The following is a 13,440-nucleotide window of genomic DNA, read 5'->3' as shown; positions in this document are numbered from 1 at the left end:
ATCAGGGAATTAAAACATTTCCCTTTCCTCCCCAGTCACCTTACTGGGAAGGCAATGGGGTCAAAACTGGGGTGCCAGCCCTCAGCAGCTGCTGAGGAAGGGAGGGCAAGACTGTAGCAGGGCGTATTTTACCAAAATCACATGATAAGAAGCAAAGCCCATGTGAAGATAAGCTCACTTATTTTATTGGCAGACAAAGGATAAATCCTGGGCTCTTGTCATTGCTCAGCCTGAGCTGCTGGCATGTGGAAACCACAAGTTTATGCGGTTAAGGACTATCATTTCATAGCATGGAGATGCCCAGTGGGTAAAAGAGGATGAGAGACTCGGGTGCTCTGAGGCATCACATCTCACTGGTGAAAGGAGAAGTGTGAGTCCCTCTCCTTGGAGGAGCAGAGTCTGAGCAACCCTGATGGCTTCTCCATTGCACATTATATATAAACTACAGTTAGCTGACAAAATGCACATTTTCCAAGCTTCCCCATGGTTGATGGGTGCTGGAGTGCTGTTTGCTGCCAATCCTCCTTCCTTTCTGGTGGCTCTGCTGGTAGGGGGAGAGAGGATGTGGCCAGAAAGGGAGGATCTCCACAGCAGGAGGTGTGTCAGGGCCAGGAAGGCATTATTAGAAGGTGCATGAGAGATAACAGAGGGTGCAGGCAGGTGACTGCAGAGGATGTGGGCTCCCAGGAGCAGGAGAAGCTGGAACCTGGGCTGCTGCCAGTAGGAGTGTGGTGAAGGCCTCCTTGATGGGCTCTTCTCCACCAGGCTCTGGATTAACCCAAGACCAGCTGCCACAGCCCTGAAGTAGATGAGGCACAAGGCTGTAGTGTTACAGTCTGAGACACTTCTCATTTTCCCAGGGAAGATTCACTCCTAGGACATGTCCTGAGGACCAGGAGCAGAGATTCAAAGAGTCCTTGCTGACCCGGAGTTGCTGTTATCCCTGCAAACAGTGTTGGTTTACACCTGGTGAAAGCTGACTCACAAGGTGCTTTGCCAGCAGGGTAAGCAGAGCTGTACCCACTTCAGAGGAGGAAAGGTGAAGCTGAGAACAGAAGTTTTCATCTGGCAGCACCAGTAGCCCAGGCTGTCCAGGCCCAAGACCATTGAGTCATCCTGCCTTTACCCCTCTCCAGCCAAGGGTTGGGCTACTAGCCCCAAGGCAGTACCAGCCCTCAGATGGTGCAGCCATCCCAGTGCTCTGTGGTGCCCAGCCTGCTCTCCTCAGCCTTGTTCATGATGAAAAATGTACCCAGGACCAGAGCTCCTGTCCAAAGCTTGGCTTTATGGCATCTACATCATTCTGAGACCATAGGTTGCTCAATGGTCAATAAAACTGCCTTACACAGTATGATACTGAGCAATGAAATGGCCAAGGCAGAGCCCACAGAATAATAGAGTGGTTTGGGTTGGAAGTGACCTGTAAGGCTCATCCAATGCCACCCCCTGCCATGGGCAGGGACACCTTCCGCTGTTCCATGTTGCTCCAAGCCCTGTCCAGCCTGGAACACCTCCAGGGATCCAGGGGCAGCCACAGCTTCTCTGGGAAACCTGTGCCAGAGCCTCACCACCCTCACTGTGTAAAACTTCTTTATATATAATCTAAATCTACACATTTTTAGTTTAAAACCTTCACCCCTTGTCCTGTCACTACAGGCCGTACCACCTTTCTTGCATTTCTTCTAAGCCCCCTTTATTGAAAGATTGCAATAATTTCTCCCTGGAAAATCACATTAGAAAAATGTTTTGCTGTTGTCCTCCATCCAGCGTTCTGGATTTTACACATCCCTAACCCAGTGAAATTCCCCTGTTTCTTCTCCCACCCCAACTATTAGCAATTCCTTCCCACTGCACCCCTCTAGGCACCATCACAATCCTTTGATGCAAATAATACCCACAGTAAAGGATTATGGAAAAAAAATCCCATTTGCAGCCAGAGGAAGAGAGAGATTCCTGGGTTACTGTAATATTTCCTGGCCAGCCATGCCTCTGCAAAACACACTTGTCAATGTTTAATTCCAACTCCAGCAAAACTGGAGTTATTAATGTCCCTGTCAGAGATGTTTTCTGTCACCCTGTGGAGGTGTCTGACAGGATCCATCTTGCCTGGTGTGGAAGGACATCCTTCATCACCACCCCAAGTCCCTGCACTGCCTCTGACAGCTCTTGGCTCAGTCTCCTCAGCAGCCTGACCTTTGCAAATCCTCAGGGCTAGAACCATGGTGATCCTTTAAATTGGTAATTTGTTCTTACCTGGATAATCATACTTTGTATTTCTAAGGCCTCTTTAATCCAAAGATGTAGCTGTGAATTAAATCAGTGGAGGAAAGTAATTAATTATGTCCAGGTATTCTCATTATTCAACAGAATTATGTGAAATGGGGAAATTAAGGCTATTATTTTAAGCTACATGGGAGGTCAAGGAGAAAATCCAGCTGTTCTGAGTTGCAGCTTTTCACCTGTAGTATGGAAAGCAGGATTTCAACAAACCCTGGTCTCCAGGAACCCAGGCCATTCCCATTTCAGACCTCCTCCAAATACCACTGAATTTAGCCTTGACTTGCAAACAGCCTTGGCACCCATGGCTGTGCTGAATAAAAATGCCCTTCTAAAAATAACTGGGAAGTGGGGGAAGGAGCCTATCCCCACATTCAGCATTACAACACCAGCTTAACCAGCTTCCCTTCCCACCACTGCCAAACATTGTTTCACCCGTGGGTACCCTGCTCTGAAATATAAATATAGAATGAATATATATAATTTTTTTAATTTTCTTTTTTTTGTACAGGAAGGAGTACGGACATCTTAGCGCTGTCTCTTTTGTCATGAACATCCTGTCTGGCCACACTCACACCCCATCACCTCTGTTTCTCTCCAGATTTTCAGCCAGGCTGCCTCACACCATGAAGTTTGGATGGAGCAGGGACTGCTGGAACTCCACATCCAATATCCCTGGACCCCAGGCACAGACAGACATCTCCCTTGGGAAGGGGGACAGATGCTTGGGAAGGAGGGCAGAGCCGCTCACTCAGGCTCTGTCAGGATGGGAATAAAGACCTTGTCTGTCTCCAGTCCTTTGCTCCTACAGTGGGTCTATTATTTGTGTTTTTAAAGGACATCTATTTGCTTTCAATTCAACTGCAGCCTGACCATAATAAGGATCAGTCTAATTCTGGCAGGAAGATTGTTGGCCAACTATTTTAAGTGTTTATTTTCCTGCAGAAGTCTCTGAGGGAGCATCTGAGCACTTAATGGCTACAGCCACTTCTTAGAAACCCACTGAGGTCATCGCTGTGCCTCCATCCTGGCAGACACCTTCATCATCCCACCTGTGCTGGCAGGACTTGGGGAAGAAAAAATGAATTCTCATATTTAATCTAATTTTTCAGTACCTATCTGTATGTAAAAATGAGAATTCCACAGAGGGGATGTATGATTTGAGCAGAATACAGACCCTTGAATTTTGCCTTCAGCTACTTTCTCTGAGGCCCAGATTTGCTCCAAGCTAGAGAAGGGGCACCAAGCTACCCAGCACAACCCATATACAAGCAAGGTACTTTGTAAATATTCTGTATTTCCCCTTGGAATCAGCAGATTCCCACCATTGCTAAGGCATTTTAAAGGCTATTGCCAGGGCAAGAATAGAGTTTGGCACAGCATTTTTCTGAGTTGCAGCTTGTGCTCTCAAAAATCTTCGTGTCCCCGGCTGCTCTTTCCGCCTCTTGCTATTTTCCTGGGACAAAAGTCTTGAGGCTGGAGCGCTTCCCACTGGCAGAGACCCAACAGCTTCCACTGAATTAGGTAGGAGAGAGCTTAGGAAGAGCTCCTAAGATATTCCCAGAGATGCTCAGTGCTTCCCTGGGAGCAGCCCTGGGAGGATGCTGAGGCTGGATATGTGTTCCAGCACCTTGTGAACTCCGTGCTCAGCAGCATAAGGAGCCAGACAGCCTGCCTGAATTCCCTCTGCTAAGGCAATGCAGGGACTCCCCTGACACCTCACTACCTCCCTAAATGCATGCTTTTAATAAAGAGCCAATTTAATTTCCCAAACACTGAGTCATCTCGTGTTATTACCTGGCATATGGTACCCAGAACAGCAGCCACAGCATCTTTTCCTTGAAAGAAGGATGTTTCTGTTCCCTCCTCTATCCCGGCTTTTACAACTCCTCTCCTTTCTTTTTCCTTTTAAGCAGAAATCCTCTTTCTTTACCAACTTCTTTCTAGGCTGTGATGGGCTTAAGCCAGAAGCAGGGATGAAAGGAGGAGGTTGGGATGTGCAGCTCAGAGGGGCTGAGAGGAGCGGGGTTGCTCCTGCATGGGGACGGGCTCGGCAGCTCCACTTTGCTCTTTGGACCTGGAGGTGCGCCAGCTCCTGGAGAAAAGTCCTCAGTCACCGGAAAGCTGCCCCTTCTTCCTGCTGGGACACGTGGATAATGAACGCCATGAGCAGCGTGGCCAGGGAGCTTCAAACCCACACAAGGGTGGGAGTGCTGCGGTGAGGCGACAGACACGGCACCTGCTCCAGTGTCTGGCACCCACCCCGCTGCGGGTTTGCCTTTAGTCACCCTGCTGCCACCCTGATGCCACCCTGATGCCACCTGTCCACATCCCCCCACACCCCCTAGAAAAACAAATCCAGCTCCTTCTCACACTTCTACAGACACTGCGCTCTGCAGGATGGGTCATTTCCCAAAAATCTCAGGCTGGAAGTCGTGTGTCTTGATCCACCAACCCTCTGAGTTCCTGATCCAGAGTCCTCAATCCTGACGCCTTTCACCTTCCAGCAAGGATTCAGGTGAGTGCTTGGTGGCGTTTTGTGACATTTTGTGACGTCTCTAAGCCAAGGATGCCTTGAGCATGTTGGGGCAGGAGTGAGGTGCACAAAGAGGTCCTGGCATGTGGGGCCAGGACCTGCTGTTCCCATCCAAGAGCTGGATTTACACATGCCAGCATGTTCACATGTTAATATTATGGGCTGGTGTTCTCTGCAGAGAGCGAGTTGCTCTAAATAATTATCTGAGATGAATTGTTTTCAGGTTAAAGCTGACACTGGAATTCCAAAAAATTAGCAGTAACACCAGAATAGGTCACACCTTTTTTCTCCTCCTTACAGCAGGAGCATCCCTGTGAGATCCTGGGCCTGGGGGGTTCTTGGTTTAGAGGCTTGAGGGCTGGAGGGGATGTGGGGAGGCTGTGAGAGGAGATGAGCTGGGAAAAAAGAATGTGGGCAGAGCCGTTTTCTGCCCTGGTGAGCTCTGCAGCTCAGCCGTCACTGGAGAGATGCTATTGGTACTCAGATTAATAATTAAACCATAGTATGATCATAGATAAAAATATGAAAATCTAGGCAGTCCCCCTTTGCTTAAAATACAACAAAATAAAAAGAATCTGGAGCTAAATTAACAATGTGCTCTCCCAATTACAGCCACCCTCTGGTGAATATCAGGTTGTCATGACAACCTGCCCAGCAAACGATAAGGCCGAAAATAAAGCACAGCAGGGAGAGAGATCTTTGGAATCCGATTTTGCTGTCAAAGTAGAATTAAGGTTTCTTCAGAGGCCAGCAATTCTGGTGAATTTATGGCTGCAGTCCTTGCGTTGATGTTCATTAACGTGATCCATTTATCCGGATGAGTGTGACGGTAGAACTGGACAGGGAACAACAAAGAATCCATGGTTAGAAATAAAGTTAACCTCTTGAATACAACCAAAACCACAAGAAAAGGGGGATAAATGTTGGGTGGGTGTTTTTGAGAGCCTGGTGTGGTAAGCAGAAAGTAGTTTAAATTGCTTGTAGGAACATTTCTGGGTGGCTTTGAGCACCAGATCTGAAGGGATCCAGTGGGCTACAGAGATGTTTGACAGGTGCTTAAATTCCATTTTCACATTTCTTGTCTCAGAATTTTGTGTGTTTATATAGAAACAATTGGTTTATCTGCCATGCACAGAGACCTTGCTGAGCTTGAGAACTGGCCTGCACAAACCTCATGATATTCAACACGGCCAAACACAAGGTCCTACATATGTAGGTTAGAGTAATCCCAGGAACAAACACAGACTGGCTGGAGAATGGATTGAGAGCCCTAGAAGAAGCACCTGGGGGTGCTGTGGGTGAGAGCTGGACCTGCCCCAGCCTGAATCCTCCTGCCCTGGGCTGATCTCCCAGCATGGGCAGCAGGGCAGGGGGGATTCTGCCCCTGTGCCCCTGGGCTCAGGTGAGACCCCACCTGCAGAGCTGCCTCAGCCCTGGCTCCAACAGCACAAGGACCTGGAGCTGCTGGAGCCAGTGCAGAGGAGGGCACGGAGATGCTGCCAGGGCTGGAGCCCCTGTGCTCTGGAGCCAGCCTGGCACAGCTGGGGCTGCTCACCTGCACAAGAGAAGGCTCCAGGGACACCTCAGAGCCCCTGCCAGGGCCTCAAGGGGCTCCAGGAGAGCTGCACAGGGACTGGGCACAAGGCAGGGAGGGACAGCAGCCAGGGAATGGCTTCCCAGGGCCAGAGGGCAGGGACAGATGGGATATTGGGAATGAGGAATTGCTGGCTGGGAGGGTGGGCAGGCCCTGGCCCAGGGTGCCCAGAGCAGCTGTGGCTGCCCCTGGATCCCTGGCAGTGTCCAAGGCCAGGCTGGACAGGGCTTGGAGCAGCCTGGGACAGTGGAAAGTGTCCCTGCCCATGACAGGGGGTGGGACTGAATGATCTTAAGGTCCTTCCCACCCAAAGCATTCTGTAATTCTGTAGAAAGACTTGCAGTCTCTTTCTCTTCAGCCCAGTTTAATCCCCCGTTCCTTGAAGCCCAGGTGGATGCTGCTTTGTGAGGAGACGATTGCAGCTCTGAACTGAATCCCGATGGATGCAGGTGAGGACATGCGAGTCAGTGTTTGCCCCTGGCGCTCTGTTGGGTGGGTTAACACCACCCCAAAGCCTGCTCTGAGCCCGGCTGGTCCCTCACCAGCCCCGAGTTGGGACTCGGTGGCTGAGGATCCCAGGGCTTGGGCATCTTGGGGTTTCCTGCCAGATCCCCGGCCTGCAGGACCCGGGGGTCCCTGGTCACATCCTGGGGCTTTGGGATCCGGAGGTGCCTGTCGGGCCCCTGAAGGGGTGGATGCGGGGGATCTCTGTGAGGGCCTGGGGTGCGGGACCAGCAGATCCGTATCAGATCCCCGCGGGGTGAGGGCTGAGGGGGGTCCCTGTCAGAATCCGGAGTCCCGGATCAGGGGAGTCCCGTGGTGCGGGACTCCCGAATCCCTGTCACTTTTCGGGATTGCAGGGTCCGGGCGGTTCTGGTCAAAGCCCGTGTTGCGGGATAGGGGACCCGCCTTCAGAGTCCCGGCGGTGCCAGAGGCGGGAGGTCCCTGTCAGATCCCGGGGATGGGAGGGTCCGGGGGAGTCTCTGCCGGCTCCCGAGGTTGCGGGGTCTGGGGGGCCTGCGGGGCCTGTCAGAGGCCCGTGGGTGCGGCACTCGGGGTGTCCCCATCAGATCCCCGCCGTGCGGCCCCCCCGCGGCGGGCAGGCCGCAGCCCCGGACTACATCTCCCGTCAGGGCCGGCGCGGGCCGCGGGCGGAGCGCGGCGCGTCACTGCCCGCCGCCCCGGCCCGTCCCTCTGCCGAGCCGGAGCCGGAGCCGGAGCGTCCTCCCGGGCGGCGCCCCCGGAGCCCCCCGCGCCCCCCGCACCCCGCGCCGCGCCCATGACCCCCTCAGCGGGGCACTGACCGCGCCCGGCCCCGCACGGTAAGCGCGGCCCGGGGGGGACGTGACACAGCACCGGCCGGGGGGGAGCGAAGGGGGGCGGCGGGGGGAGCGCATCCCGGCTTTTGTCTCCCTGGGAAGAGCCGCGAACCCCGAGAGGGGGTGGGGGTCATACTGCAGATGGAGCCGGTTTTTGGGCAGGTCTCGGTGCTGGCGGTGTCGCGGCGGCCTCGCCCTGAGGGGGTCCCCCCCGCTCGATGACAGCCCGTGCGTGGCCGTGGGGCCCCCCCGGGATACGGCGCTCCCCGCGGAGAGCTCCGGGGCTGGGTTCGGGTGTGCTCCCGGCCTCTGGAAGCTTCCCGGCCGCTCCGTTTGGCCGGAGAAGGGCAGGGCTGCCCCCCAGCCCCGCCCCGGGCGAGCCCCCCGTGGACAGAAGCACTGGGAGCCCTTCGCGTCCCCGCCGCAGGAGCCGCGGCCATCGCCGTCCCCGTGGCGGCAGAGCCGGCGGCGGAGCCCGCACAGCGGCACCGCGGCACAAAGGTGCCCGCGGAGCATCCCCGCGGGGCCGCGGCTCCGGTGGGATGGTCCCGGCTGGGAGCAGCGCCCACCCCGCGGGAGGAACAGCCCCCGGGCTGGGACCGGGCGTAGCGAGCGAGGGCTCGCCAGACACCCGGTTTTGTTGTCATTTTACGGTTATCATTTTCCTGCAGAGTCACTCTGGCTGCACGTGGTCTCGGGGGCCGTGGTGGGTGTCAGTAGGGGACAACAGATGCTGTGGCAGCGGAGCAGCCGGCGGCCGTGGGATGTTTTTGCCGCAGCTGCCCCCAGAAATGCTGAACGCTGGAGGCACAGTTGTTGGGTGTCACTGCCCTCCCCGTGCCTCAAAACTCAGTCCTTGGAGTGGTTTTTCCATAGAATGAGACTAAGGTTCACCTCCCAGGGCCATTCCCTGGGTCAGGCTTCTCTGGAAAGGGTGAGATTCCCACCTGTGAGATCCCACAGTGGATGAAGCAGCAATGCCATTAGGTTGGAAAGATGCTGTTTCTCAGTGCCCCAGAACCTGGGTGCTTTTCAAATGGGCCATTTCCACGTGCCTGTGGGTGCCACGTTCTTTCCTTCTCCGTTAATCCACCCTGGTCTTTCTCCACTACTCAGGCAGGTATGGGATGAAGCTTAAAATCACATCCTCATTAACAGAAATTGAAGAGATGGGAGGAAGCAGAAGATAGACTGAGCTTCCAGGTTGTTTCTTTCAGTGCAAAGATGCCAAAATAAGACCAGATCATTAAACAGTCTCTTCTCCACATAACCTAGGAAGGCTTTTTGATGGTGGACCATCATCTGAGCATCCACATTGTGGCAGGGGAGTGCCACACAGGATGGAGAAGGAAACCTCCCACTTTGCTTATGATTTATGTGACCTTGACTAGCAAATATTCACACCTTGTCTCCAGTGAGTGGAAAAAACCATTCTGTTGTGTCCACCAACATTATTTTTCCCTGCAAGGCTCATAAAGGCTTTTCTCTGCCATTGCTGAACCCAAGGTTCAAGAGCAAAACCTTGTGCTGCATTTTATCCCCTCAAGCCTTGGGTAAAATTTGTAGGCTGTGGTTGCTCTGCACTGTGTTATCTTTGGCACAGACAAGTAGTGGCTGTTTTAGGAAGCTCAGGTTGTGCATTTTTAAATTTTTTTTCATATGATCTCAGGTTGCTTTTAAAGCAGAGGAGCAGCAGTTGGACCCTGCTGCAAGTGAAGGTGATGTAGGGAAGCAACTTGTCTCAGGTGGTCTGGGGGCTGAAGCCCAGCACCTAGGTGGATGAAAGACTGGAGAGAATTTGTGGAGATGAACTGAACTCCAGCTCCGTGTTTGTGATTCCGTTTGGAAGAGGGCTGAGGTACCTGATGGGCTTGGCTGGATTTGGCACGTTTGTTCCCATAGCTGAGTCGGCCTGATCCACAAATGGCATGGGAATGGTCTATGGAGGGTTCCTCAGAGCCATGAAAAACGGAATGCAAAGCATGGAAACACGCTTGATGGATGTTAGCCCTGCATCCAAACTGTGGAAGGGAAGATGGTGGGCTGCTGGGCTTTATCTCCAGAAGTCTCTTCTTCAGCACTTGATTTTGAATGAGGATACTCTCTGGAGTACCCCATGTTGGGGTGAACTGCGTGGTTGAGTTAATTCAGCTCTGATCTCCTGGTGAGGACAAATTTTGCTGTGTTGACTCTCTCTTCTTTCCCAATTTATGTCTCTCTCCCATTTCTCCTTGCAGCCATCCTTGTTCCTGCTTGGTTTTTCCCCAGCAGGAAGGGTGTGAAATTGTGGTAGTTGTCACTGGTTGAGATTTTGCCCACAGGTCTCTGCAAAGCAGCAAGGAAACCCTTCTGAACCTAATTTGATTTCATGTTCTTACTGCTCAGTTGAGTCTTTAGGGTCCTGTGCATTTGTGAGAAGCTGTAGCTAAAAGTGTAACAAGACCCTGTGTTTTCTGTGGAAGCTGGGGCAGCTTTTCAAGAGCTGTTTGAGACACATTTAACATTCTTCCTTTATGTACTGATGGAGTAATTAAATATCATCAATGATTTCACTGTTTTTCACTTTGGCAGAAGTGTTAAGACATTTATGTTACGCTATTGTTAAGTTTCAGAGCTAACATTTTGCTGCTCTGTTTGGGCTATAGTCAGGTTGGAGAAAGGACAACAGAAGATTGGTAGTGTTGAGGCTTCTGGTTGAGTAATCTCCATAAATGTCTCGGGATGTTGTGAAACTCCTTGGGGAAGGGCAGTTGTGCCACTTGAGGATAATTAGCAGATTACTGTGTCCTCTGAAATGAAGGGCTGCTGTAGCCAACCAATCATCTTCTGTTTGTTTGAGACCCTGGCTATTTTATTTTTATTTATTTATATACATTTTTGCATATCTATATATATTTTTTTTTTCCTTACAACGTAGATGCCTTGCTGGTGATCCTGAGAAAAGTGCATTTCCTCCTGAGTTCAGACTGAAATGGGAGCAACATTGGATGTTCCTAAAACTTTTGTGCATTTAAGCTTCCCTGCTGAAATGAGAGGTTTTGTTTCTTTCACATCTGCCTTGGGCTGTGCCATGGTCAGTCTTGGCTTGCTGTATTTTGCATTGTCATTGTCATTCTGAAGTGTAGAGGTACCTCAGCAGTGGCCAGGACTGGGAGGTGGTGTCTCTATCATGGATGAATTGCAGAAAACTTATGATAGAAAATGAAGAGATTGGAGACTTTTCTGCTTTGAGTTAGCTCTTGGAGAGTCCTCTCAGGCAGTCTATGGGACACTGAGATTTTAGGCACCTCAGGTTGGCTAGGGGTAATCTTGTGCTCACTCCCAAAAGGCCACTGCTCCTGTCTCCTGTCCTGTACCCACAACCCTCGGCCTCCCTGTCCCCCAGGCATGTAGCAATTGTGGTCCAGGAGAAGAAGAACTTGGTTTCTGAGGTGGTGGGAGAACCTGTGGTGACAGAACCAAACTTCTTCCTCTGCTGTCTCTGCAGGACCAGTCCTGCCACACCTGTCGGCCAGGAACCTGATGCAGGTGTATTTCATAATGTGCAGACATTTATTGAGGGCGTCTCCTCTGTGGTAGCTGGCTCAGCTTCATCTCCTTCCCCAGCCTGGCTGCATCTGTGCAGGGGGTGGGCTGGTGGTGGAAAAACATCTGTATTTCCACCAGGATGGGAAGGGATATGGGTGGGGTAACATGGATGTGGTGGGGCTATCCCTGGGATGGAGAGCAGGGGTGGGTGCCTCTGTGGTGTCCGCATCCCCTGGTGTCACATCATGCCTGGGTGACTTGAGGATGCATGTGGCTGCTCACAAGATTCTTATTTCTTACCTGTGGTTTGAATGAGTCTGTTGGGTTTGCATGGCCAGGTTTTAGTAATGGGGGGGGCTGCCAGGGTGTCTTCTGTGAGGAGCTGCCAGGAGCTTCCCCCGTGTCCAGCAGAGCCAACACCAGCCAGCTCCAGGACAGACCCCAAGGACAAACCCATCAGGCATGATTGTGACATCTCTGAGATAAGAGATTTAAGGAGAAAATAAAATGGTTGCCAGTCACTGGCAGTTGTAATTGTGGCCAGAGAAGAGTGGAGTGAGAACATGTGAGAGGAACAACTCTGCAGACACAAAGCTCAGGCCAGGAGGAGGGGTGGGAGCTGCTCCAGGGACCAGACGTGAGATTCCCCTTCAGCCCATGGAGGGCATGGGGATACAGAGATGCACCTGCAGCCCCCGGAGGAGCCCAGAGCAGGGGGATGCCTGAGAAGAGGCTGTGATCCCCCGGGAAGCCCATGCTGGAACAGGGTCCTGGCAGGGATATGCTGATCTGTGGAAATAGAAGCTCATGCTAGGGCAGGTGTCCTGAGAGGACTTGTGACCCCAGGGGGGTATCCATGCTGGAGCAGCCTGTCCTTGAAGGACTGTACCCCATGGAAGTGTGATCCACGTTGCAGCAGTTAGTGGAGAATTGCCCATGGGATGGACTCACACTGGAGAAGTTCATGTAAAACTGTCTCCTGGGGGAGGAGCCCCAAACTGGAGCAAGGGAAGGACTCTGACTTCTCTGCCTCTGACTTCTCTTCCTGAGCAGTGGCAGGAACATCTTGTTCTGAACTGGTCTTAACCCTCATTTCTGTCTCCCTGCACCACTGAGGGAGGAGGTAGAGCTGGGGTGAGGGTAAGGTGCTTTTCAGATTTATTTTACTTGTCATGATCCTTATTGTGTTGTCAATAGATTCAATTAATATTGCAAATTCAAGTCTGTTTTGCCCACAATGGGATTTGCTGCGGGTTCTCTCACAGTCCTTATCTCAACTCATGACCCTTTTGCTCTATTTTCTCTCCCCTGTCCAGCAGTGGAGGGGAGTGAGAGATCTGCTTTGGTGATTGCCTGGATTCCAGCCAGGGTCAACCCACTGCAATTGGCCTTAATACAAAAAAAAAAAACCTAAAACAACCAACTTCTCCCTCCTTTGGGAGCAGGCTCAGCTCTCTGGGACTGGTTTGTACAGGCTGTTCTATCCTGGAGAGGCTTCACCACCACTGGAGCCTGCCCTGCACCAGAGTAGAAGCTACTGGGAGACACAGCTGCCACCAGCTTGCTTGCCCAGGCACCTGCAACAGTGAGCAATTAGCAGGGTTCATAATTAGTTCTGAAAAATGCTTTTGAACTCTTGAATCGTGGAGGAGCTGTGTTGCTTGGCTGGCATTCACCAGGACCTTGGGAGATGCTGGTGTTCACAACCAAGCTGTTGCCAATTGTGTTGGGTGGCTGCTGGCTTGGGATCCAAGTAGTTGGGTTAGCATGGGAAGGGTGTCTTGGGAGGCTGTGGCACAGGAGGGTCCCTGACGTCAGCTGTGCCATACCATACTTTGGGGATCACACCCCATGAACCCCCAAATTAGTGTTGAGATGGTCTGCTGCAATGTCAGGCAGTGATAGGGCAGGGGGGAATGGCTTTAAGAAGCAGAAAGGTGGTAGATTTGGACTGGATGTTAGGAGAAAACTCTTCTTGATGAGGGTGCTGAGGCCCTGGCACAGGCTGACCAGAGAAGCTGTGGCTGCCCCTGGATCCCTTCAACTGTCCAAGGCCAGGTTGGACAGGGCTTGGAGCAACCTTGGCTAGTGGAAGGTGTCCCTGCCCATGGCAAGGGGTGGAACCAGGTGGTCTTTAAGATTCCTTCCAACCCAAACCATTCTGGGATTCTGTGTTTCCATGAAAT

The 13,440-nt window shown here is 52.2% G+C and overlaps 1 protein-coding gene across 4 annotated transcripts in view; it reads left to right on the top strand.

The window, feature by feature from the left end:
- The first annotated feature begins 7,624 nt into the window (after positions 1–7,624).
- Positions 7,625–13,440, top strand: part of CTIF (cap binding complex dependent translation initiation factor) — a 145,130-nt gene continuing 139,314 nt past the window's right edge. For all 4 annotated transcript variants that reach the window (XM_084224763.1, XM_084224762.1, XM_084224761.1 and 1 more), the window contains exon 1: positions 7,625–7,729. The gene's annotated coding sequence lies outside the window, so the exon portion shown is untranslated. The remainder of the gene's footprint in view (positions 7,730–13,440) is intronic.

The sequence above is a fragment of the Fringilla coelebs genome (genome assembly GCF_963513975.1).
Source record: "Fringilla coelebs genome assembly, chromosome: Z".
NCBI lineage: Eukaryota > Metazoa > Chordata > Aves > Passeriformes > Fringillidae > Fringilla > Fringilla coelebs.
Note: the sequence above shows the minus strand (reverse complement) of the source record. Positions and strands in the feature narration are given on the sequence as shown.